Source organism: Pelodiscus sinensis, chromosome 32 (assembly GCF_049634645.1).
Source record: "Pelodiscus sinensis isolate JC-2024 chromosome 32, ASM4963464v1, whole genome shotgun sequence".
Taxonomy (NCBI): Eukaryota; Metazoa; Chordata; order Testudines; family Trionychidae; genus Pelodiscus; species Pelodiscus sinensis.
Window position 1 is genome coordinate 4,955,459 of NC_134742.1, and position 23,216 is coordinate 4,978,674.

The following is a 23,216-nucleotide window of genomic DNA, read 5'->3' on the forward strand; positions in this document are numbered from 1 at the left end:
AGGTTCAGGGGTGCTCATCCAACGGATATGCCACTGACTGACAGCTGTATTGTAGCCCCAGAATCATTGAATCATAGAACACTGGAACTGGAAGGGACCTCGAGAGGTCATCTAGTCCAGTCCCCTGCCGTCACGGCAGGACCAAGCACCATCTAGATCATCCCTGATAGATGTCTGTCTAACCTGCTCTTAAATATCTCCAGTGATGGAGACTCCACAACCTCCCTAGGCAATTTATTCCAGATTTTCACCACCCTGACAAGTAGGAACATTTTCCTAATGGCCGATCTAAACTTCCCTTGCTGCAGTTTAAGCCCATTTCTCCTTGTCCTACCCTCAGATGGCAAGGAGAACAGTTTGTCTCCCTCCTCCTTGTAACACCCTTTTAGATACTTGAAAATTGCTCTCATGAGCCCTCTCAGGCTCCAGCTACACTACAAGTTTTCTTGGCAAAAAATAAGCTAATGAGGGACTCATGTAAATGAGTCATGATCTCATTTGCATATTTTCTGCTGAGCCATTTTTGTGCTAGGGGTTTTTGCTCAAAATCAAGCAGTGTGGACATTTTCGTTTTGTGCAAAACCCCCTTTTTTCTTATGGAAAATCTTATGGAAAAGGGATTTTTGCGCAAAAAGAAAATGTTCACACTGTTTGGTTTTGTGCAAAAAACCCTAGCGCAAACACAGATCGGCAAAAAATATGCAAATGAGATCACGACTCATATAAATGAGCCTCTCATTTGCATATTTTTTGCGGAGAAAACTCGTACTGGAGACATAGCCACATTCTTCTCTTTTCTAAACTAAACAAGCCCAGTTCTCTCAGTCTTCCCTCATAGTTCATGTTCTCTAGGCCTTTCTTCATTTTTGTTGCTCTTCTCTGGACCTTCCTCAATTTCTCCACATATTTCTTGAAATGTGGTGCCCAGAACTGGACACAATACTCCAGCTGAGGCCTAGTCAGCGCAGAGCAGAGCAGAGAGGAAGAATGACTTCTCATGTCTTGCTCACAACACTCTTGTGAATGCCTCCCAGAATCACGTTTGCTTTTTTTGCAACAGCATCACACTGTTGACTCATATTTAGTTTGTGGTCCACTATGACCCTTAGACCCCTTTCTGCCATACTCCTTCCTAAACAGTCGCTTCCCATTCTGTGTGTGTGACACGGATTGTTCTTTCCTACATGGAGCACTTTGCATTTGTCTTTATTAAACTTCATCCCATATATCTGAGCCTATTTCTTCATTGTGTCCAGAATACTTTGAATTATGACCCTATCCTCCAAAGCACTTGCAGCCCCTCTTGGCTTGGTACCATCTGCAAATTAATCATGCATGGTTTATTTGTTGGTCAACAAGTCAAAATGGGGTGGGCTAATGGCCAGGACACTAGGCCGTGACTCTGAAGATCTGAGCGGTAGTTTCAGCTGTGCCGTTGACTTCCAGTGTGATCTGGGGCAAACTACTGCATCTCTCTGGCCTTGAGTTCCCAGCTGTAAGGCTCCAGGACTTCTTCACTACACAGGACCGCCGGGAGTCATTGAAGAAGTGTCTTTACTGATGCGCTATGGATAGGTTCCCAGTCCTTTTGTGGGGGATTCTGGCCAAGCCTTAAAAGAGAACGCAAATCTTCTAGTAACTACAGCATTTCCTTTGTTCATTAGACTGTCTCCAAACATTGAACTGGGCAGATTTCCGTCCGTGTCCACATTGGCATCATGTCGTCTTAAGAATCGGAGGAGCGGGGTCTGTTGTCCTGCTGGTGGCAGTCACGGTGCTGAGCGTGCGGGGTAAGTTGATTCACGCGCCAATGGTTATGGCATTTGTACGACAAGGGGCATTTTTTGGTTGTTACAATTTCTCCGGTTTTCACATTTGGGGCTAACTTTTCCCATCTGTTCTTAGCCATATTTTTTTTTGGATGTTTGAGCAAAAGTAACTCAGACATTCTTGGGTCTGACAAACGTGGGGAAGGAGAAATATGTTTGTGACTTTTTGTTGGAACATCTATGACAAATGAACGGGGGAATTTGCTGTAGAAATTAATTGAAGAACCAGAGAACAAGCTCCCTGGGGAATTGTACAGCCCAGAACTGAGGAATTGTATTATTCTGTAATTTATGTTTCATGTTTAAAATTAAACATAAGAACAGCCACAGATCTATCTGTCAGACCAAAGATCTATCTAGGTCAGTGTCCTGTCTGCCGACAGTGGCCAACGCCAGGTGTCCCAGAGGGAGTGAACAGAACAGGGAATCCTCAAGTGATCCCTTCCTCCCCTGTTGCCCATTCCCAGCCTCTGACAAACAGGCTAGGGACACCATTCCTGCCCATCCTAGCTAAAAGCCATTGATGGATCTAGCCTCCATGAATTTATCTGGCTCTTTTTTTGGTCCCTGTTAAAGTCCTGTCTTCAGAACATCCCCTGGCAAGGAGTTCCACAGGTTGACTGTGCATTGTGTGAATACTTCCTTTTGTTTGTTTTAAACCTGCTACTTATTAATTTCATTTGATGACCCCTGGTTCTTACATTATGGGAAGAAGTAAATAACTTTTCCTTATTTACTTTCTTCATATCAGTCACGATTATATAAACCTCTATCAAATCTCCCCTTAGTTTCATTTTTTTTAAGCTGATAAGTCCCAGTCTTTTTAATCTCTCCTTGTATGTCAGTTGTTCCATATCCCTAGTCATTTTGGTGCCCTTTTCTGAACATTTTTTCCAATACCAAGAGTTGGCACAAAGGGCTACTATTCTAAGCAGCAGTCGTTTTTAATGGCCTACAAAGAGGATTTCAGGCTAACACAAGGCATTGAAAAGAATTTGTGATTGTCGTTAGGACTCTGGAGTCCTCTGATTTTCTCGCTCGGTATGTTGAACGGTTTCATAACATCAAAGGAGAGATATAACCAACAAGGAAATAAGATAAGCATGCAAGATGTTTAAGATAACTACTAGCAGCTGCTTTGAATAATTTTAAAAATAAAATTAAAAGTGGGAAAACAAAATCATGGAGTCATAGAAAACTAGAACCGGAAGGGACTTTGAGAGGTCATTGAGTCCAGTCCCCTGCCCTCACGGCAGGACCAGGCACCATCTAGATCATCCCCAATAGATATCTATCCAACCTGCTTTTAAATATCTCCAATAGTAATAGAGATGTAGCTGTGTAGACCCCCCCCCCCCCCCCCCGTTCTAAAATCTGATTTGTTGGTTTTTTATGTGTTCACTTCTTTTGATTGTATCCCTTTGGTATATATGATCATGCCGATTTTCTTCCACAATTTGATCTGAGGAAGTGGATCTGGCCCACGAAAGCTCATCATCTAATAAACCATCTTGTTAGTCTTTAAAGTGCTGCACAGTCTTGTCTTTTGTTTAAACATCTCCAGTGATGAAGATTCCACAACCTCCCTAGGCAATTTATTCCAGTGTTTAACCACCGTGACAGGTAGGAAGTTTTTCCTAATGTCCAAACTAAACCTCCCTGGCTACAATTTAAGCCCATTGTTTCTTGTCCTATCCTCAAAAGCCAAGGAGAACAATTTTCTCACTCCTTCTTGTGACACCCTTTTAGATACTTGAAAACTGCTATCAAGTCCCCCTTTTGGTCTTCACTTTTCTAAATTAAACAAGCCTAATTCTTTCAGCAGCAGTCATTTTTAATATCTGCTTAAAATGTAAGAATGCAATAAGAATGAAAAATAAAAATAAACACTTGAGGTCAAATTTTTGAAATATTTCCGCATTTTGTTGAGAAATTTTCCAACACAATTGTTTTGATTTTTTTTTCTAAATGATTTTTTTTATAAATAATTTCCACGCCACAGAAAATTGTGAGGTATCTTCTTTGTGTGCCGAACAGTTTTAGAATGAAAACGTCATCATACCGCCATGAAAAAGAAATTCTGAATTCCATCCTACTCTCCTTCATAATTTGGGGTAGACAATTGAAAGTTCTAGGCATGGAACATGCAGCTCCCCAACATTCCTTTCTGTAGTTCCTTAAAACTTTGATTTGGGGAAGTTCTAAGGGTTTGTGGTGGCTAGTTTGCATGTCCAATGTGGGTTTTTTTATACAAGTACAGGTTGGACCTCCCTGGTCTGGCATCCTCAGGACCTGACCAGTCCTGAATGAGGGAGTTTGCTGGACTAGGGAAGGTCAATGCAGGCCCTTCTGAAGCCAGCTTCCCGGCCAGGCCCTCCTCCTCACTGCTAACCCCACGGTTCACTCAAGTCACGCCTGCAGCCGTCCTGGCTTGGCTCCCAGCTGTGGCCGACCTCCCAGACACTGGCCTGCCAGCCTGGCTCTGCTCCTGGCCATGGCTGAGTTCCTAACTCACAACCATCAACACTCCATCACACGGATTTTGTGCTAAAGTTTTTCAGGGTTCCTCGGGGAATGAACAGGCTGTCTCCGAAAGCACCAGAAATGAAAGTAAATGCGTCACCATCCAGGAGACACTATCTCGCTTGAAAAGGCATCTGTGCAGCTCAGCAGGTAAAATCCTAGGCAAGGCCCGATTATCCATTAGGCCCAATAGGCACAGTACCTACGGCCTACGACCCTCAAAAATGTAGGGCCTACAAAAATGAATAATTGACTTGAAAATAAAAATGGAAAACTGCAACATCCAACTTCATAATTATCTCTCTTTAGTCAACAAACAACATTCGGGTATAACCTACAATTAATTATCAGGCATATAGGCAATTAGGCATTTTCCCCTTATATGTTTCTCTATAATCTAATTAAAAGGCCTACGATTATGAGCGTGACTAGTGCCTATGCAGACCTTAATCCGGCTTTGATCATAGGTGCTGACTTTCATTTTTGGGTAGGTGCATCTTCAGTGGTTTGTTAATTAACCTGCTTTCCTCCACACTGTTTGCTACCAGCCCCAAAGCCACTGTGCTGGTGTTAGAACATGGCAGGAAATTAAATTTCTGTTTTGTGGGAAATTCAAACTGTTTGAATTTTGTTTGTTTGGCTGGTTGGTGCGTGTGCATGTGTGTTTGCGGGGTTTTTTGTTTTGGTTTTTTTTGTTCATCCAACTCAGACCAAACAGCTGAATTCTTGACATTTTGGGGGGGAAAAAATTCCAAACAGTTTTGGTCCAGGAACATTGCAATATTTAAGAACCCTGCAAATCCACAGATATCTGCTTTCCATCCGTATCTATCTGCATGCACAGATGTGGATATCTGCGGTTCATTTTTGGGGATGTGGCTGTGGTTACAAACTTTGTAACTATAACCCTGCAAATTTGCAGATATCTGCTTTATATCCCCAGGTATTCTTACTTGCAGTGGTCAGTGTGGCTATCCACGACTCATTTTTGTGCATAAAAATGCAGGTGCACATTTTGTATCCGCGGAGGCTCTAAATATGTTGGTTTGATAGCATCAAACCCTTTGCGCAAGAGCCTGTAAACCTCATTTTTTGAGGAATAAGGGATCTTGCACAAAAGGGTTTTTTCCCCCGGCAAATGGCCCCGTCTAAACAGGGCTTTTTATCGCAAAAACCTCTTCCGCAAAAATGATCAGAAGAAGATATGCAAATGAGAGCACGAGATATGCAAATGAGTGCTCCATTTGCATTTCCTCTTCCACAAAAAACCCTCAGTGTAGATGTAGCCACAGTGTAAGATAACAAAAAAGGCTAAATCACATGGTATCAGAAAAAGAATCTTTTAACGTAAGCTAGATGTCAAAACAAAATTAATCAAACTGATGAAGACAAAAGAAAATGGTTTGGCTTTTCCCCTGACACACGCCTGTAAAATGTTTTTAATTCCCACAAAATTGTATTTTAAAATAGAAAACTGCCAGGCCTGGACTCCTCTCCCACATTAATTTTTATAGTGCCTCTCAATTCTGACTCACGGCTCCTTGCTAATCCAGATCTGGCCTCACCCCTCCCCCAAAAATCTGCTGATGCTCCCCCTACCTTGCTATGTTTGAATACAATGCCTAGCATCATTGGTACCAATGTCTAGTTTTCTCAGAGGGAGCTCCGCCCCACTCTGTCCCGAAGTCCCACCCCCAACTCCACCCATTTCCCCAAGAGTCCGCCTTTGCCCAGCCATTTTTCTGGAAAAACAATACTTGCGTCCACAGTACCATTGAGTTCTTTCGACAGAAAGTCGAAAGAGCGGAGCGGTTTTCCTGAAATCAGTAAACCTCATTCTATGAGGAAGAAGCCTTTTTCAGAAAAAGGTGTGTGTGGACGCAGGAGAGGGAGTTCTTCTGAAAGAAGAGACCTCCAGAAAAAAACACGGGTGCCCTGATGGCCATTCCATCCACACTAATCTCAGCTGAAATGCAAGAGAGCAGCCAATCAATGTGGACACTCTCTTTCAAAAAAGCACACCGCTTTTTCATTGTGGTTTTGCTGTGTGGACGCTCTCTTTCAAAATAAGCTTTTCCAGAAGATCTCCTCCGGAAAAGCTTCTTCTGAAAGGAGCCTGCAGTCTAGACGTAGCCCTAGAGTAGGTGCGACAGAAATACAACTAATGCACTAACGACTGCACTATCCAATTCCCCCTCCAGAGGGCTCCTCGTGCGTGCTTTGCCCCCGGGACTGGCTGCCGTACAAGAGGAAATGTTATTGGGTGTCTAAAGAAATGAAAATGTGGAAAAGCAGCCAGGCCGACTGCATAACGAAGAGCTCCCATTTACTGGTGACCCAGGACCAGGAGGAGATGGTAAAGTTCTTTCTTGGTAGAGGTCAGAGCACTGGCTCGGGGATAAACCACTAATGTGTGTAAATGTAGTTCCAACCCCACCCGTAAGCCAGCAAGTATTTTGTTTGAAGGTCAACAGCTTGGATTGCTAAGATCTCAGGTGCCATACATAGGGTTGTCAACAAGGTAATATTTAAAAACCTGACACTCCAGCAGGCATGCTGGAACCTCCCCTGCCCGTCATTTTCCCCGAAGCTCCGCCCCTACCCCACCTCTTCCCATAGGCTCTACCCCTGCTCCGCCTTTTCTCCTCAGACTCTGTCCCGCCTCTGCCCCTGAGGCCCCGCCCCCCCATCCACTCCTCTTTCCCCATTGCTGGCTTCTTTTCTCCCTCCCACTCCTCCACAATTGGGCCAGGAAGACTTGTCTGTGGAGCCAGGGCTGGGAGCTGCAACCATCCCAGGAAGATAGGAGGCAGCCCCACATAGTAAAACTGATATGGGGTGGATGACCCAATGCCTCCCCTGTTTGCAGTAACCGGACATTGCATGTCCGGTCAGTAGATTTGACTGGACACTGTCGGGTCCCCTTTTTGACAGGACTTTCCTATAGAAAACTGGGCATCTGGCCACCCTTGCAGTATGTTGTGTTGTTTTTCTTTATTGCCTCTGTGATTTTCCCCACTGTGGCATTGAATAAGATGCTGTCAACACTGACGCAGACTTCAGAGAGTCAGCACCATTTACTCACTCAGGCGCCTCTGTCCCACACTTCCCAGGATTACATACAGACTATGATAAACGAGCAAAACTCTATTTGGATTGGATTAAACTTGAAATCTCCCGAGAGGTCTTGGAGTTGGGTAGACGGTTCCCTCGCCAATGAAGACCTGTGAGTTTCCTAATGTTTGTACCATGTATGTTTGCAAAACAATCTTATTGCCTCATTTGTGGATTCAGAAGCCACATAACGTGGCATATTTCATCTCCTTTGAGTTTATGACAGTGTGGAAAAACCCAAACATTCAAATCCCACGAGTCAGGCCCCAAAACGGTGAGATTTGCTTTAAAATCATGAGGGGTTTTTTTTTTAATGCATTTCACATTCTTTGTCTTGGGCCTTCTAGTTTTGGGGTCATGTTTTCACCCAGCAAGAGAGGTAGAAATATTGTGTTTCTAAAGGCAAGCTAGGATGCTCCCATAATAAGAATGGTTCTACTGGATCAGACCAAAGGTCCGTCTATTTCAAAACAGTTTGGTTTGAGCCACACTTGTGGATTCTTGGACTTTAAATTAAATCCATGGTCATCTGGACCTGAAAGATGTCCCTTCCCAAGTGACCAAGCATGGGTGTCTGTGGGCAGCTAACGAGGCCTGGCATGCACTTGAAAATTGTATAAGTAAAAACCACAACAGTTATTAGGAGGGATGAATGTTGACTGATATAACTACACCATAAAATGTACTCTGACACAGGTACACTGATATAATAGGGGCCTTAATCCAGTCCAGCTCATTCCCATACAGAAATAGCTGTGCCAATATATGCACTTTTATTCCTGTGGGTACATCTACACTGAAAACACTACAACGGCATGGTTACTTCACTTCAGGATTGTCACTACCTAGGCCGACAGGAGGGGTTCTCCCATTGGCATAGTTAATCTACCTCCCAGACAGGTGGTCAGCAAATTGAAAGAATTGTTTTCTCAACCTAGCGCTGACTACACCAGGAGTTCTATCATGATTGCGACAGCTCTGGGTGTGTGTGTGTGTATTGTTCACATCCCTATGAGACACAGCTATACCGATGTAAGTCCCTAGTTTAGGCCAATATCTAGGCTCCCCGTTCCCATAGATTCAAGTATTTAAGTAGAAGGGATTAGGGTCCTGCCCTCCATTGAAATCAATGGGTATTTGGCACTGAGCTACCTTTGAGGATCTAAGTGTGAGTGACTTGACCAAGGCCATGCAGGGAAATCTGTGTCAGAGCCTAGAATCTGATACTGATCTCCTAGGGCCCAGCCTAGTTTATTAAAAGTCAGGCCAGCCTTCCCTTTGAAACAAAGGAGAAAAAGAGCCTCAGCTTCCCACCCCATGGTGCCGCTATGGATCTAATTCACTGCAAAATCCAACACATGGACCGTGACTGTGTCTCTGATCCTGCAGGTTCCGTGGTGTAGGGAGCCACGGCGTGAGGGACTGTGGGGTGTTGAAAAGAAACCAGATTGCATTGGACACCTGCAGCGCGGAATTAAAATGGATTTGCCAGAAAGACGCCCTCCTCATCTAGGCCAGGCCGTCCCGGCTCTGATGTCGGTAGAACTGGCCGAGAAGAGGCCTGCCATCCTGGTCCAAACGGGCAACGTAAACTTTGTTCTAGAGTATGGCACACCTGGAGCCAGAGTCTTCCCTGGCGTCAATTGGTGTGGCCTCGTTGGCGGAGCCGGGGGCCCGTTTACACAAGACAGGGATGCCGCTGATGCTGACACCGCCCCCTGAGGGTCAATTCACTGCTCTGGCTGTGTGTTTTCATGCACTGCTCTGTCCCCCTGATTCTTTCTCTCCCTCTACACTGCAGAGTTGTTATGTCCACACTGCAATCACGTTCTTTTGAAAAAAAAGTTGAAAGAACAGAGGGTTTTTTCCGACATCGGTAAACCTCTTTCTACAAGGAAGAAGCCTTTTTCCAAAAGAGCTCTTTCGGGAAAAGGCACGTGTGGACAGGGAAGAGGGAGTTCTTTCAAAAGAGGAGGAAAAAGCACAGACATCCCGGGGCCACTCCGTCCAAAGCAATCACAGCTTACATGTGAGAGAGTGCCCCTTCGGTGTGGATGCTCTCTGTTGAAAAAAGCAGATTGTTTTTTCGATGCGCTTTGGCAGTGTGGACGTTCTCTTTCGGAAGTAGTTTTTTCGGAAGATTTCTTCCAGCAAAGCTTCTTCCGACAGCAGCCTGCCGTCGAGATGTAGCCTAAGATTTATGATGGGCTCTGGACTCCAAGCAGTTCCCTGTTAGGCTCTGTCATGGCTCCCCAAACCCAGTTCAGTGCCACCGACAGCAGCAAGTTTGGGAGCCCTGCCCCCAGCCTGGGGCTGCCAGGGTTTTTTAAATACCATGCTCACAAACTGGCTCGGAGCAGGATTAGGGGGTACAGGGCATCCCAGAGTAACAAGAGGGCCTGAAACACAAGCCCGTGCAACTGAGGCCTAGTATGAGGCATGAGGCCTGATCTCAAACAGTCAAAACTTTGGGGCTGTGAAACAATGTCAGGTCGTGGGCAAGAGGCAGGCCCTGCTCACAGAACGTGGCAAGCACCAAGCCCTCATGCCATGGGTGTCACCCGGGTACGCAGGCCCAGCCACATCAGGACTGGAGCCTCCCAAATCTACAGTGGGAAATCCATGCACCACCTTGGTGTCAGTCAGCCTGGCCGTGCCCCCCTCTTGCTGGAACGTCCTCGGTCCCTGGGTTAGCACTGGGGCCAAAGAGTGAGGGGCTGTGCCTTGTGGGGTGGGGCTGGGAGGAGTGGGGGCCTCAACGCAGGCTGGGGATGCGTCTTGGCTAACAGATACCAGTCTGGGGTCAGAAGGGGTGGGTAGAGTTCAGGCCCCATGGGTGCACCCCACAGCCTGTGTTGGAATTGAAAGTTTTATTCTTCTTATATTTGTATTTTAGGTTTAGTAGTATAGCAATGTAGTTTAATAATATAGCAATATAAGGTATATATTAACATATATATATATATAATATTTTATTAAATTAAGTTTTTGTTAGTTATATGTTTATTTCTTGCCCTAAAGTTGAGTGAGTTTAGTAAATGGGCCTAAGCAGAAAAGATAGTTTTGGTATTGTGTCTGTGCTAATAAGATTGAGACAACATTGAGGGCAGAGAGGCCTTAAAGATTGCTTGATTTACAATGCCTTTTGCTCTTCTAATGTTGTGTCGTTGTGTAAATTTGAGAGTCCTTGTAACCGTGTGTGAGAGGGTTATGAATGTGTCGAGATAAGATACAAAAGTTATTGCTCAAAACCAGATGGCCAAAGAAGAAGGTTGAGCGTGGGTGAAAACTAGACGACCTGGCGTCAGAGAAGCTATCTATAACATCAATGCGTACCCCTACTCACAAGATGATTGGATATTGGCAGATTGACGGCCTTAAAGCGAAGTGAGCATCCCAGAAAGACGATTGATTACAGGATGAGCCTTGGAAAATGTTTTGGGAACACTCACATCAAAAAGATAACGTTCCGGTCACAAGCTGACAGCGGAATCCATGGATGTCAACAGAGAAAAGGATTATAAAAAGCAGGGTGCTTTGCTATGGAACTTTGGGTTTGTCTTGCCACCAATTCCAGAAGAGTATCGGATCGCGACCGAGAAAGACCCCGCTCTCCCTCTGTGATCGATCTAACTGGCCACTAGATGGATACAGAGTCTGGACTGGTAACTATGACATTGTCTGGCGGGACTGTGTATGCATGATATGATGTGTGTGTGAGTGATTGAAAAGCATATGCAACTGCTGTATTCTCAATAAATGCAGCGTACTGCCTTTTCCCCTATAAAAGATCTCGTGTGCTTCGTTTAAGCAGATAACACCTGTGTGCTCCAAACGCCTGCTGAGCAGGAAGGGCGTGGGGGAAGAGGCAGGCACCAGATTCCTCCTAAATCTGCTCCTACCCTCCCTAGGGCCTCCCATCCCTCCCGCTTCCCTTCCTAGGGCCTCCCAACTCTCCCACTGTCACAACAGGGCACTGTGATCCGGTTAATCAAGCCGTATCACACTACCCATTGGCTACGTCTGGACTGGCATGATTTTCCGGAAATGCTTTTAACGGAAAAGTTTTTCCATTAAAAGCATTTGCGGAAAAGAGCGTCTAGATTGGCATGGATGCTTTTCCACAAAAGCACTTTTTGCGGAAAAGCGTCCGTGCCAATCTAGACGCGGTTTTGTGCAAGAAAGCCCCGATCACCATTTTCACCATCGTGGCTTTTTTGCGCAAAACACTTTTTAGCTGTCTACACTGGCCCTCTTGCACAAATACATTTGCGCAAGAGGGCTTTTTCCCAAACGGGAGCAGCATAGTATTTGCGCAAGAACACTGACAATCTTACATTAGATCGTTAGTGTTCTTGCACAAATTCAAGTGGCCAGTGTAGACAGCTTGCCAGTCTAGACGCAGCCATTTAGTTCAGCATTCACAGAACAAAATGTCTTTCACAGTATCTTAAACATCCCTTTAACAAGTTTTATTGCACACAATTCAGGAACAGTTTACAAAGCACTATATGTATATATGTGTGTATTTAGTACTAAGCAATTAAAACAAAATTAAAAGATATTAAAAGGCATCACAAGCATTAAAAGGCATTAAAATCAATATTTAAATGGAATAATTAACAATCTACATCTAATCCTTAACCCAATTTAGCAGCCTCATTCTTAATCCAATTTAACACACACACACACACTTGCCCATTTGGTTGAAGTGGCAGTCCGACGTACACGTCACCCCAATATGCCGAATCCATAATTGCCCCTCCACTAACTCCCTCTTCTCAGCCATTAACTCCCCAGCCATGAACCCCACCCAGCCATCAACTTCCCTAGCCACTAACCCCTCATCTCAGCCATTTACCTCTCCAGTCACTAAACCCCCACCTCAGACATTAATCCTTCTAGCCTGTAACCTCCTTCCTCAGCCTTTAACTCCCCTGGCTATTAACTGCCCCAGCCACTAACTCCCCCACCTCAGCCACGAACCCCTCAACAATTATTAACTGCCCCAGGCACTAACCCCCCCTCCCCCCCCCCTCAGCTGTTAACCCTCCGGGCCTGAAGCATTCTCCACACACAAACCTCAGCCACTCACCGCCCAGGCTGCTACCGCCCACCTCAGCCTTTAGCTCCCCCTCTGCTACCACCCCCCAACCCAGTTATCAACCCTCCCTGCACTCAAACCCCCCACCTCAACCACTAACCTTCCTGGCCTGTAACCCCCTTCCCCAACTTAGACAATAACCCCCCGACCTCCAGCAGCTAACACCACTGTCCCATCACTCCCCCAAATCAGCCATGAACCCCCCGGCCATGAACCCCACCCAGCCATTCATTGCTCCCCCCCACTAACTCCCTATCCTCCGCCATTAACCCCCCGGCCATGAACCCCACCCACTCATTAATACCCCCCCACTAACTCCCTATCCTCTGCCATTAACCCCCCGGCTATGAACCCCACCCAGCCATTAATGCCCCCCCACTAACTCCCTATCCTCCACCTTTAACTCCCCCTGGCCATGAACCCCACCCAGACATTAATGCCCCCCCACTAACTCCCTATCCTCCGCCATTAACCCCCCGGCCATGAACCCCACCCAGACATTAATGCCCCCCCCCACTAACTCCCTATCCCCCGCCATTAACTCCCCCAGCCATGAACGTCACCCAGCCACTAAACCACTCCTGGCCTGTAACTCCCCATCTCAGCCATTAGTATCCCCACCCCTGGGAGCTAAGCCCCGTGGCCCTGAACTCTCCCCCCCCTCCCCAGCCATTAACTGCTCCAGCCACTAAGCCCCTTACCTCAGCTATTAACCCTCCTGGCGCGTATCCCCCTTCCTTAGCCATTAACTCCTCTGGCACGAAGCCCATCCAGCCATTCACCGCCTCAGCCCCTGACCACTCCTTTCACTAACCCCCCTCACCTCTAATCCCGCACCTCAGCTTTTCACCCCCCAGCCGCTAACTCCCCCAGCTCAGCTGCTAACCCCCTCTGTGACAGACGGGCCAGGTCTGGGCACGGCCGAGGGCATCCACTCAGGGCCAATTGCTCAAACTCGGGGCTCCTTACAGCCCCTGATTAGGGACCCTTTCCAAACAGACCACACCCCAGTCACACCCGACGCTTCGGCTGCCAGTCTGGCCAGCAGGAAGCCTCATGAGCAAAACCCTTCAGACACCCCGGCTCTCCCTGTGCCCCGATCAGCCCCGGGTCTGCACACAGGTGAGGGGCTCTAGAACCCAATCTCGCCTACCCCCGAACGGGTTCTCCAAGTCCCAAAAGACCCGCCACAAATCCCAATCAATTTACACTTTGAATCGTACCCACAGGATCACGCTGGGCCAATCCTTTAGATCTGGTGTTTGCAGAGCTTGAAATGTTTCCCAGCCAGCCTGCTTGGCCATGTGCTTCAGGAACCACTCAGCCAAAGAGAGGGGGTGTGATTATCCTTGGCTGCCTGTTAGTCCAACAAACGGCTCCTATTGGCTGGATCCTGCCAAAAACCAGCTAATGAGAATGTGCTAGGGGTGTGACAACTCCTAAAACATCCCCCCTCCCCTCCAGTTTCAAAGCAAAGGGAGCCCTGTAGCTGCATGGTGGGCAGGGTTGTGTGGTGAGCTGGGGACCTGCTTGGGGCTCCCTGCTGCCTCCGCAGGTCGGATCTGGTGGCTTGGCAGGCCGGATTCGGCCCTCGGGCCATTTTTTACCCAGGTCTGCTCTAGCAAGACTGGCTTCCCTTGGGGGGCCTTCTGGGGGTCAAAGACAAGGCCCCTGAGCACAGGCTGGCAATGCCTGTAGGGTGGGCTGCCGCCTGGTTCCCCTTTTGTTCCATGCAAAGCACGAGGAGAGGCTAAATGAGCTGGCATCTGCATTGGAGGGACACAGGGGCCCTGTCTGCGAGTGCTTGGTGCCTGCCATTGTTGCACTAGCTGCTGCATTTCAATTCTCCATGCAAGGTGCTTAAGGTACCAGGCTGAGATTTGGGATACCCGGCTCTTCTACTGCCTCACTGTGTGACGTCGGATGAGTCCCTCAGGGCCAACCAGTCCCGCCAACATGGGCAGGGACCAAAACCGAGTAGGGTCAAATCAGGCGGAGTCCGGGGCAGTGCTATGGAGCCATCTGGATCCCTTGGGAAGCTGGACCCAGGCCAGAAAACCAGGTTTTCCCAGAGCCAAAGGCAAGGCCCTGTCCCATCCCAGAGCAGGCAGGCCCCACCCCTAGAGTGAGGTGCTGTCCCTGACAGGCAGGAACCGTGAGAACGATTTCGGGGACACGTAGGACAAGATGCTCAACGGGCAGCCACAGGACGCTGCTGTGGGGAATGCAGCTTTAGCCGTCATTAGGCACATAGGCAAAGGGGTAAGCAGGGTTGGGAAGGGACACAGAATCTGGGAGATGGAGATTGGAGGCTGTGGCTGCCTCCAGGAAACAGATGTTGGAAAATAGAAGCTGGGGCAGCAAAGAGCCCCATGTTCTGAGGGCTGAAGAAAAACACCTGTTTAGTGTCTGCCAAAGGACGCTGAGAGGGGACTTCACGGACGTGGCCAAATGTTTCCGGGAGCAAAACTATCATGGATGAAAGGCCTGGTTGATGTTGCAGAAAAGGCAGAACAAGGCTGGTGGCTGGAAGGGGCAAACAGGCAAGCCCATGGGAGAAAGGAGGCCCAAATATTTCCCGGGGAGGCTGATGCACCATTGGCACAAACAGCCAAATCCAGCGAGGGATGCCCCCTTGTTTGGTGTCTCCAATGCAGATGAGCTGCCTTTCTCGTGTGTGCGGGGGTCAGAACATAGCAACTGTGAGGAGATACAGGGGGCTAGGATGTGCAGGGGGCAGATCTGATGCTCTAATGGGCCCCTCTCCCCGTCCTTACACTTTGCTAACGACTGAGAAGCTGGATGGGGAGCAGCCTCTGGGGTGTCACTGCCCAGCCCACTCGGCTCCAGACCCAGCTGCCATTCAGTGGGGCTCCAGGGGAACCCCTGAAACATCCAGAGGTGCTGGCCAGGGCCAGGACACCAGCTTAGCAGAGGATGGGTGGAGGGGGGGGTGGCAGTGACATCACAAAGGGCCTATTGTATGACCACAGCCTATTGGGGGACAGTGATGACCTCACAAAGAGTCTCTGGCAACAAGCACTCAGAACAGAGGTGCAAGGCTGGGGCAAACTCCGAGTTTCCTGCGGCTTGGCAGCAGCACGGCCCCTTCTCAGGGTCTCTGCAGGGGCCGGATGGAGAAGAGGGACTGAGGGGCGGGGGCAGGAGCCTCATCGACATTTTCTCCTTCCCTGCGGCTGGTCCTGTCGGCCCCGGTGACAAGGTAGGAGCCTCGGAAAGGTTTGGAATCTGGTTCCCCTTTGCCCCCTTCCCTCTCTCTGTCTCGCCTTCTCCTGCGTCTTTTCCCCTTTCCCTGCCCCACCAAGCAGGAGGAGGTGTTGGGGAGTTGGGACAGTGGGAAGCCTCACACAGAACTCAAGCTGGCAGAGTTCTCGGAGCAGGTGACCTGGGCCCTCCATTTGGACGTGTGCTGAGACCCACCCCCCACCTCCTAGCTCCCAGAGTCTCGCTCCCGAATGGCAAAGCGGGTGGTTACTGACGGAGGACACTTGCAGCCTTTTGTTCTCTTTCAAACCGATCTCGGGGAGTCATTATTAACAGTTCCCAGCCATGCGGGAAGTGCCTAACACCTGGGGTTCCACAGGGGTCTGTTTTGGGACTCTTCCCAATCTTCATCAGCCATTTAGCTAAGGGCATACAGAGGGCGCTTATTAAGTTTGCAGATGACCCCAAGCTGGGAGGGGTGACAAGTGCTTTGGAGGACATGGGCTGAGGTAAACAGGATGAAGTTTAATGAGGAGAAATGCAAAGCGCTCCACTTAGAAAGGAACCACCCATTTCACACATGCTGAATGGCTAGGAAGGAGTCCTGCAGGAAGGGATCTAGGGGTTATAGTGGACCACAAGCGAAACAGAAGTCAACAGTGTGACGCTGTTGCAAGAAAAGCAACATGATTCTGGGAGGCATTAACAGGAGTGTTGTGAGCAAGATTCGAGAAGTCATTCTTCTGCTCTACTGTGCACTGATTAATCCTCAGTTGGAGTCTCGCTGCTGATTAGGCCTCTGTTGGAGTTTTGTGTGCAGTTCTGGGCACTGCATTTCAAGAGAGTGTGTTCTACTTCTGGGGAAAAAAAAGGAAATTGTGAACTGTAATTTGATACCTTTCTTCCAGGGCAGGGTTTTGTTTTTGTTTTGTTTTTTGAAGAGGCATTTCTGGGGCCAAATGTCACAAAAAGCCCTCTTTCGGAAGCTCCCTTCTTCCTGATGGGAGGAGGAAGACTGGGCTTCCAAAAGAGTAGGTTTCCACTTCCAGCTGAGCAAACGTGTTCCCTGGATGTAGCGGGGGTGGGGATGGGCAGGGGTGTGTGTGTGTGGGGGGGTGTTTCTGGGATACAGCAGTATACACAAGACCTAAGAGGGGACACGAGAGCACTTTTCAAGTACCTAAAATGGGGTTATAGGGAGGAGGAGATAAATTGTTCTCCTTGGCCTCCGAGGAGAGGACAAGAAGCAATGGGCTTAACTGCAGCAAGGGAGGTTTAGGCTGGACATGAGGAAAAACTTCCTGTGAGGGGGGGTTACACTCGGGAGATATTTCAGAGCAGACACCTGTCAGGGATGCTCTAACGGTGCTTGGTCCTGCCGGAAGGGTAGGGGGCTGGACCCAATGATCCCTGATGGCTGGTGCCCATTAGTGGTGGCTGGGCTGTGGCCGGTTGGAAGGCCTCTGTGTGTCCTAAGGGGGTGCTTGGGGGCAGGACATCAGCCTGACTGGGGTTGGGGGGGCAATGACACCACAAAGGCCTATGGAGGGGAGGGGCTAGGGAAGGGCTGAGCTCATGGAGATCCCCTGACAGCTGCACGGCAGGGCAGCCTCAGAGACACCCCCCAGCCCTTTCTGGCTGTGTGGGAGCCCCCCAAAGAGGCGGGGCTGGAATCGCTCTGAGACCGACCCTGCTGGGGGTGACCTGGGCCAGCCCTTGGGACGTCCCCGGAGACCTCTCGCCCGCCCCCCTCTCCCAATCTCGCTGCTGATTGGCTGAGCCGGGGGCCACGGACAGGGAGGAGGTTTCCCGGGTGTGACCCCCCCCACCCTTCCTTTGCAGGCTCTGCACGGCCGGGGTCCGGGCCTCCAGCTGGCCCTGGAGGGGGACCTGCGGGCACAGCCCCACACAGGTGCCAGGAGAGCCGGTAGGTGAGCATGAGCGGGGCCGGGGGGGAGGGAGAGCAGTTTTCCCATAGCGCTGGGGGGGCATGGGGACCCTGGGGCAGGGCTGGCAGGACAGGGCTGTGTTGGGCCTTTTCTCCATCCGGGACAGGGGAAGGGGATGGAAATTGAAGTCAGGGCCTGGCTGGCTTTGGGATAGGGACCCTCAAATCCCATACACCCGGCGGGAGCGGGGGGGCTGTTAGCACAGCCTGGGCACTGGTCTATTGACCCGGCTCTACCACTCTCCCCCACAGCACGTCAGCTCCTGCATCGTGCCCACGGTGTCCTAGGGGAGAGCCAAGGCCCAGGGAACAACAGAGCCGGTTGTAACCCCCCCCCCTTTTCCCGCATGGGAGGTGAGTGACCTCTGAGCCAGCCCCAGACCCTGGGGTGGGCAGGCGGCTCCCACAGGCCGCAGGGCCGGCAGGGGTAGAGCTGCGGGCTGGCAGCAACCCCTGGGGAGGGCCGAGTCAGAGCCGGGCCTGAGCAAGGTGTCCGGTGTCCAGTTTGGAATCACACAGGCCAGAATCTGAGGTTTCTGTGTGGGAAAGAAATGGAGACAATAGAAATGAGACAATGGGAATAGCCGGGATTTCCCTGGGGAGACGGAATGTCGATTGTGATGTCATGTCAAGTGTGTCCAGTAGTTTTGTTGAGACCATCTGGCAACCCCAGGCCTGAACCAGACTTAGGCCCAGTTTAGGGGAGACCCTGGGATGTTAGGGGCCCATGCTCCAGCCAGACTCCTGCCCCAACCTGGGTCCCTCCTTGTCCCCCTGGAGCATCTGGGGGTGCAAGTCCCCATGGAGGGTCTTGCCCACCGCTCTTTGCCCCAGGAGCTGGGGGTCTCGTTAGCTCCTCTCCCCAGTGGCTTCAGCGGAGGGATGTGGGGAGGGAGGCGCCTGGCCCAGGGGGGTTGGGAGCTGGCAGCAGGACTGCCAAAAACCAGACTCTCCAGTAGAAAACCGGACCCCTGCCATCCCTAGCCGGCTGCAGGACACTGATGGGCCCCGTCTCCTCCCTTCCATCCCAGCTCAGCACAGCCCCCACGAGGGAGCTTGGGGCCCAGCTGGGACTGTCCCTCAGGGGCCCAGCCGAGGACACCGGCTGGCTGGCCAGGGAGGGTCCTGACCCCTGTGCCCACTGCTGCTGCACCAGAGGTAAGGGACCCCGCTGGGCAACGGGCCCCCAAGCACTGACACCGACAGACGCCAGGCCGGGGGCCCTGCTGAAGTGTCGCCCCCCGATCCCGCCCCCTCCCGGGAATGGGAGCCTGGTTGCTACACACCAGACCCTCTGGGACCAGCCCCACGGGAGGGTGAGTCTGTCTCTCTCCCCTCCCCCACACTCCATGTAGGACCAGCCCCTCCCCAGGCCCCAAGGCACCTGCTCTTTGTGAGGCCCGGGATGCAGCCCGCTGGGAACCCAGCCCCAGCCAGGGCCCTAGGGCAGCTGGACGCTGCAGGGGAACAGCTCGGGGGAGAGGGGCATCACCAGCTCCTGCACTGATAGCCCGGGAGGGGTCTGGCCCTGGGGGGCACTAGAGAGGTGCTACGCCCATCCCAGGGCCCAGCTCCCCCTGCCCCCTGGTTCCCAGGCACCGCGTCTGACAGGCCCTTGCTCTCTTGGGACAGGAGGAGCCCGGCCACGGGGACACGCCAGCTCCCCTGGTCTGACCCTGGCCCCAGGTGCCTGCAGCTCGGCAGGGGCTGCCCCAGGGCAGGTGACGACAGCTGGGGAGGGAGCCGCCTGCGATATCAGCACCTCGCTTTTCCTGCACACGCTGGGAGTGGAGCCGCAGCCGCGGCCGGGCACCGGGGAGAGGGAGGGGCTTCCCCCCCCCCGCCGCTGAGGACAGAACCATCCACCCATCTCCTGTCTCTGGACAGGGACCTGCACAGCCTCGTGAGTCAAGGCCAGCTTACGGACTACAGCCGTTAGGCTGAACTGCCTGACTAAAGGGGCAAAACACTGACCATTGGGCCACACTGCCCTTAGAAAAGGGGCAAGGTACTGACTGGCCATTGGGCCACACTGCCCTTAGAAAAGGGGCAAGGTACTGACTGGCCATTGGGCCATACTGCCCTTAGAAAAGGGGCAAGGTACTGACACTGGCCATTGGGCCATACTGCCCTTAGAAAAGGGGCAAGGTACTGACACTGGCCATTGGGCCACACTGCCCTTAGAAAAGGGGCAAGGTACTGACACTGGCCATTGGGCCATACTGCCCTTAGAAAAGGGGCAAGGTACTGACACTGGCCATTGGGCCACACTGCCCAGAGGAAAGGGGCAAGGTACTGACCGGCCATTGGGCCACACTGCCCTTAGAAAAGGGGCAAGGTACTGACACTGGCCATTGGGCCATACTGCCCTTAGAAAAGGGGCAAGGTACTGACACTGGCCATTGGGCCACACTGCCCAGAGGAAAGGGGCAAGGTACTGACACTGGCCATTGGGCCACACTGCCCAGAGGAAAGGGGCAAGGTACTGACACTGGCCATTGGGCCACACTGCCCAGAGGAAAGGGGCAAGGTACTGACACTGGCCATTGGGCCACACTGCCCTAAGAAAAGGGGCAAGGTACTGACACTGGCCATCAGGCCACACTGCGGTTACGGACTCCACCCACTAGGCTGCCCTGCCCTATGCCGGGCTCTGCCAGAGGGAAGCTGGGAGCCTGCAGGCTTTGTGGCCAGAGAAGCTGCCGTCCCCTCGGCACCAGGCGCGAGTTGGACCCAGGGGCCGGATGGTGACGATTCCAGCCCAGGGACGGGGCGTGTCGTGGCACAGACTGAAGGCTGAAGAACCAGCCCAGAGGCCAGGACCAGGCGAGGTCACACACGGGACCAGGGCAGCGGAGGAGGAAACCGATCGGCCAGGGGAGAGAGGCCAGACGGGGGCTGCACCTTGGGACCTGCTGAAGCCTGGATCAGATGAAGGGGCCTCCCCGTTGCGCCGCTTCTCCCAGAAGACGAGCTCGGTGCCCTTCAGCCAGGACGCCGGGCAGAGAAGCCACCGCGAACCCGGCGCCTCGCAGCCCTGCCCTGGGCGTCGGAGGCCTGGCCAGGCCCTTCCCAGGGAGACTCCCATCCAGTGCAGATCCCTACGGCGGGGGTGGGGAACCTCAGGCGCGGGGGCTGGATGCAGCCCCGGCTGGCGGGGATCCGGCCCCTGAAGGTCGGGGCTCCACCCTGCGTTGGGGGCCCACGCTAGGGAGGGGAGGGGGGCTATTTCTCACTTGTGTGCAGCCCCCCATGGATTTCTCTGTGGGTCAGTGGCCCCAACCCAGCAAAGGTTCCCCACCCCTGCTCTGCGGGGGGTAAAGGTCCCTGGGAACCTGACTAGGGCCCCACCCATTTCACAGCCAGGAGACGTGCAACGGGGGGAGAGGAGGGGATGGAGGAATGGCGAGGGGAGTCTGAGCTCCCCACGTGGCGAGAGGTCTGGGGCACCAGCTGCTCGCCTGACTCGGCCGGGATGGGACAGGAGTTGTCCTGCCCCGACATGGGCACTCTCGGAGGGGGCAGATCAGAGCCACCCTGAGGGGCAGGGAGAAGTGAGGGTGGAACGGCTCTAGCTCTGCCCCACAGGCTGCTGGGAAGTGAACTTGGCACTCTTGGGACGCCCCTACCCCCATTGCACACAATCCTAGTTTGGGCCAGGACCTGGCCAGTCAGAGAGCCGGGAAATTTCCCAGGGAATCCCCCGGGAGTGTGCCAGGGAGCAGCGTGGACACGGTCTGGCTGTGAAATGGGCGAGGTTGCAGGGGGACGCGATGGGGCCCTAGTTCCGGCGTATTCCCTGGAAGTTGTGGGAAAGGGTCTGCCAGAAACTCCTGGCCCTGTTGGTCTCCAGGGTCATTGGGGAATCCCCTAGTGCAGCCTTTCTCCAGCTGGGGCTCCCCACCCAAAAGGGGGTCCCACGGCCAGGGGAGGGGGCTCGCGAGCAGGGTCACTGGCCGCCTGGGTTTTCCCAGCCATGACCTCGTCTTCGGGCCTCAAATCTTCCTCTGGGCAGATGTCTGGAAATATTAAAAACTGTCGGATTTCTCCCGGCTTTCCCAGCTGAGTGGCTGGAGAGCAGCAGCTACTGTCTGGCCATCCAGTTTGGGGGCAGCCCCATTGACAGCAGCAGCACAGGAGGAAGGGAGGCCTGGTCCGGTGTTGCCACCCTTCCTTCTGCACTGCTGCTGGCGGGGGGGCTGCCTTTCCATCTGGGTGGCTGCAGAGCAGCGGCCCCTGGCAGGTCACCCAGCTCAGAATTCAGTACCAGCACCAGCTGCAGCGCAGAGGGAAGGGGGCAGTGCTGCAGGGTGTGGGGCTGCCTTCTGACCCGGGTGGCTGGAGATCAGTGGCTGCTGGCCAGGGGCCCAGCTTAGACAACGGCGTCCCTGCCAGCAGCAGCACAGAAGCAGGGTGGCTCCGTGTTGCGTCACTCCTACTTCTGCACCACTGCTGGCGGGGGCCCTGTCCTCCGAGCTGGGCGCCCCAGGAGCAGCCACGACTCTCTGGTCACCCGCTCGGCCGTCAGTGCTGCCCCAAGAGCGGTGCAGCAGGAAGTGCAGGAGGGGCAGGATTGCAGCACTTCCTTCAGCACCGCGGCGGGTGTCAGCCCTGCCTCCCAAACCGGGTGACCAGAGAGCGGGTGCCACTGGCCAGGGGCTACCTCAGAGGGCAGCGCCGATACCAGCAGCAGCACAAACTAGGGGTGTCAACGTGTGTAGCTGGCTACACGATTAACCAATACGTCTGGGCTTATTGGTTAATCCTGTCGCCTCCACACACCCCTCCCCCGGCTGCCTCGGGAACAGAAGCAGCAAGAGGGGGGGAAGGTGGGAGCTGGTGTCTGCGGGGATCCAGCTATTAAGCTGCCTCCCCATGAGCACCAGATCCCATGGAGCTGCCTGGCCCGCACCATGGGCTGCTGCCTCTCATAGAGATGCAGCAACACGGAGGGTGAGGGAGTCAGGCAGGAGCTGGTGCACATGGGAAGCAGCTTTTAAGACAGCTCCCCATGTGTATCAGCTCCTATGGGACCACGTCTCACCCATCCCCCTCCACTGCTGCCTCCCTATCAGCGTGGGGGCAGGGCAGACATGAGATGAGATGTTCGGGGATCTATCTTCTAAGCCGGCTCTCCACACAGGCCAGCTCCATGGAGCCCCCTTTCCTCCCTCGCTGTCTCACGTAGAGGCGAGTGGGATGGGGGGTTGCTCGAGGGGAGCTGACTTAAAATCTAGTTCTCCATGAGCACCAGTTCTGCGGAGCTGCCTGCTCCTGCCTCTCACGCTCCAGAGGAGGCTGCTGCAGAGCAGCCTCGGTCGGGGCTGGCAAAAGCTCTCGTCGCACAGAGGCTGCTGTGTGGGATGCCGGTGCAGCCTCTGTCTGCTGTGTGGGATGCCGGTGCAGCCCCTCATTGCTGACTCAGGCACCAGGGACTATCGAATAATCATGGAATTGCTACAGTTTGATGCAG

General features: G+C 52.3%; 1 protein-coding gene and 1 long non-coding RNA gene across 2 annotated transcripts in view; one reads left to right on the plus strand and one right to left on the minus strand.

Moving 5' to 3' along the window:
- The window catches only part of LOC142823076 (maestro heat-like repeat family member 5), a 160,350-nt gene that overhangs the window by 89,901 nt on the left and 47,233 nt on the right, over positions 1 to 23,216 (minus strand). The gene's annotated exons all lie outside the window — the stretch shown is intronic.
- Positions 4,095 to 11,237, plus strand: LOC142823116 (uncharacterized). The gene is made up of 4 exons (XR_012898441.1): positions 4,095 to 4,502; positions 6,554 to 6,708; positions 7,466 to 7,578; positions 8,856 to 11,237. It is a non-coding gene; the product is annotated as an uncharacterized LOC142823116 (long non-coding RNA).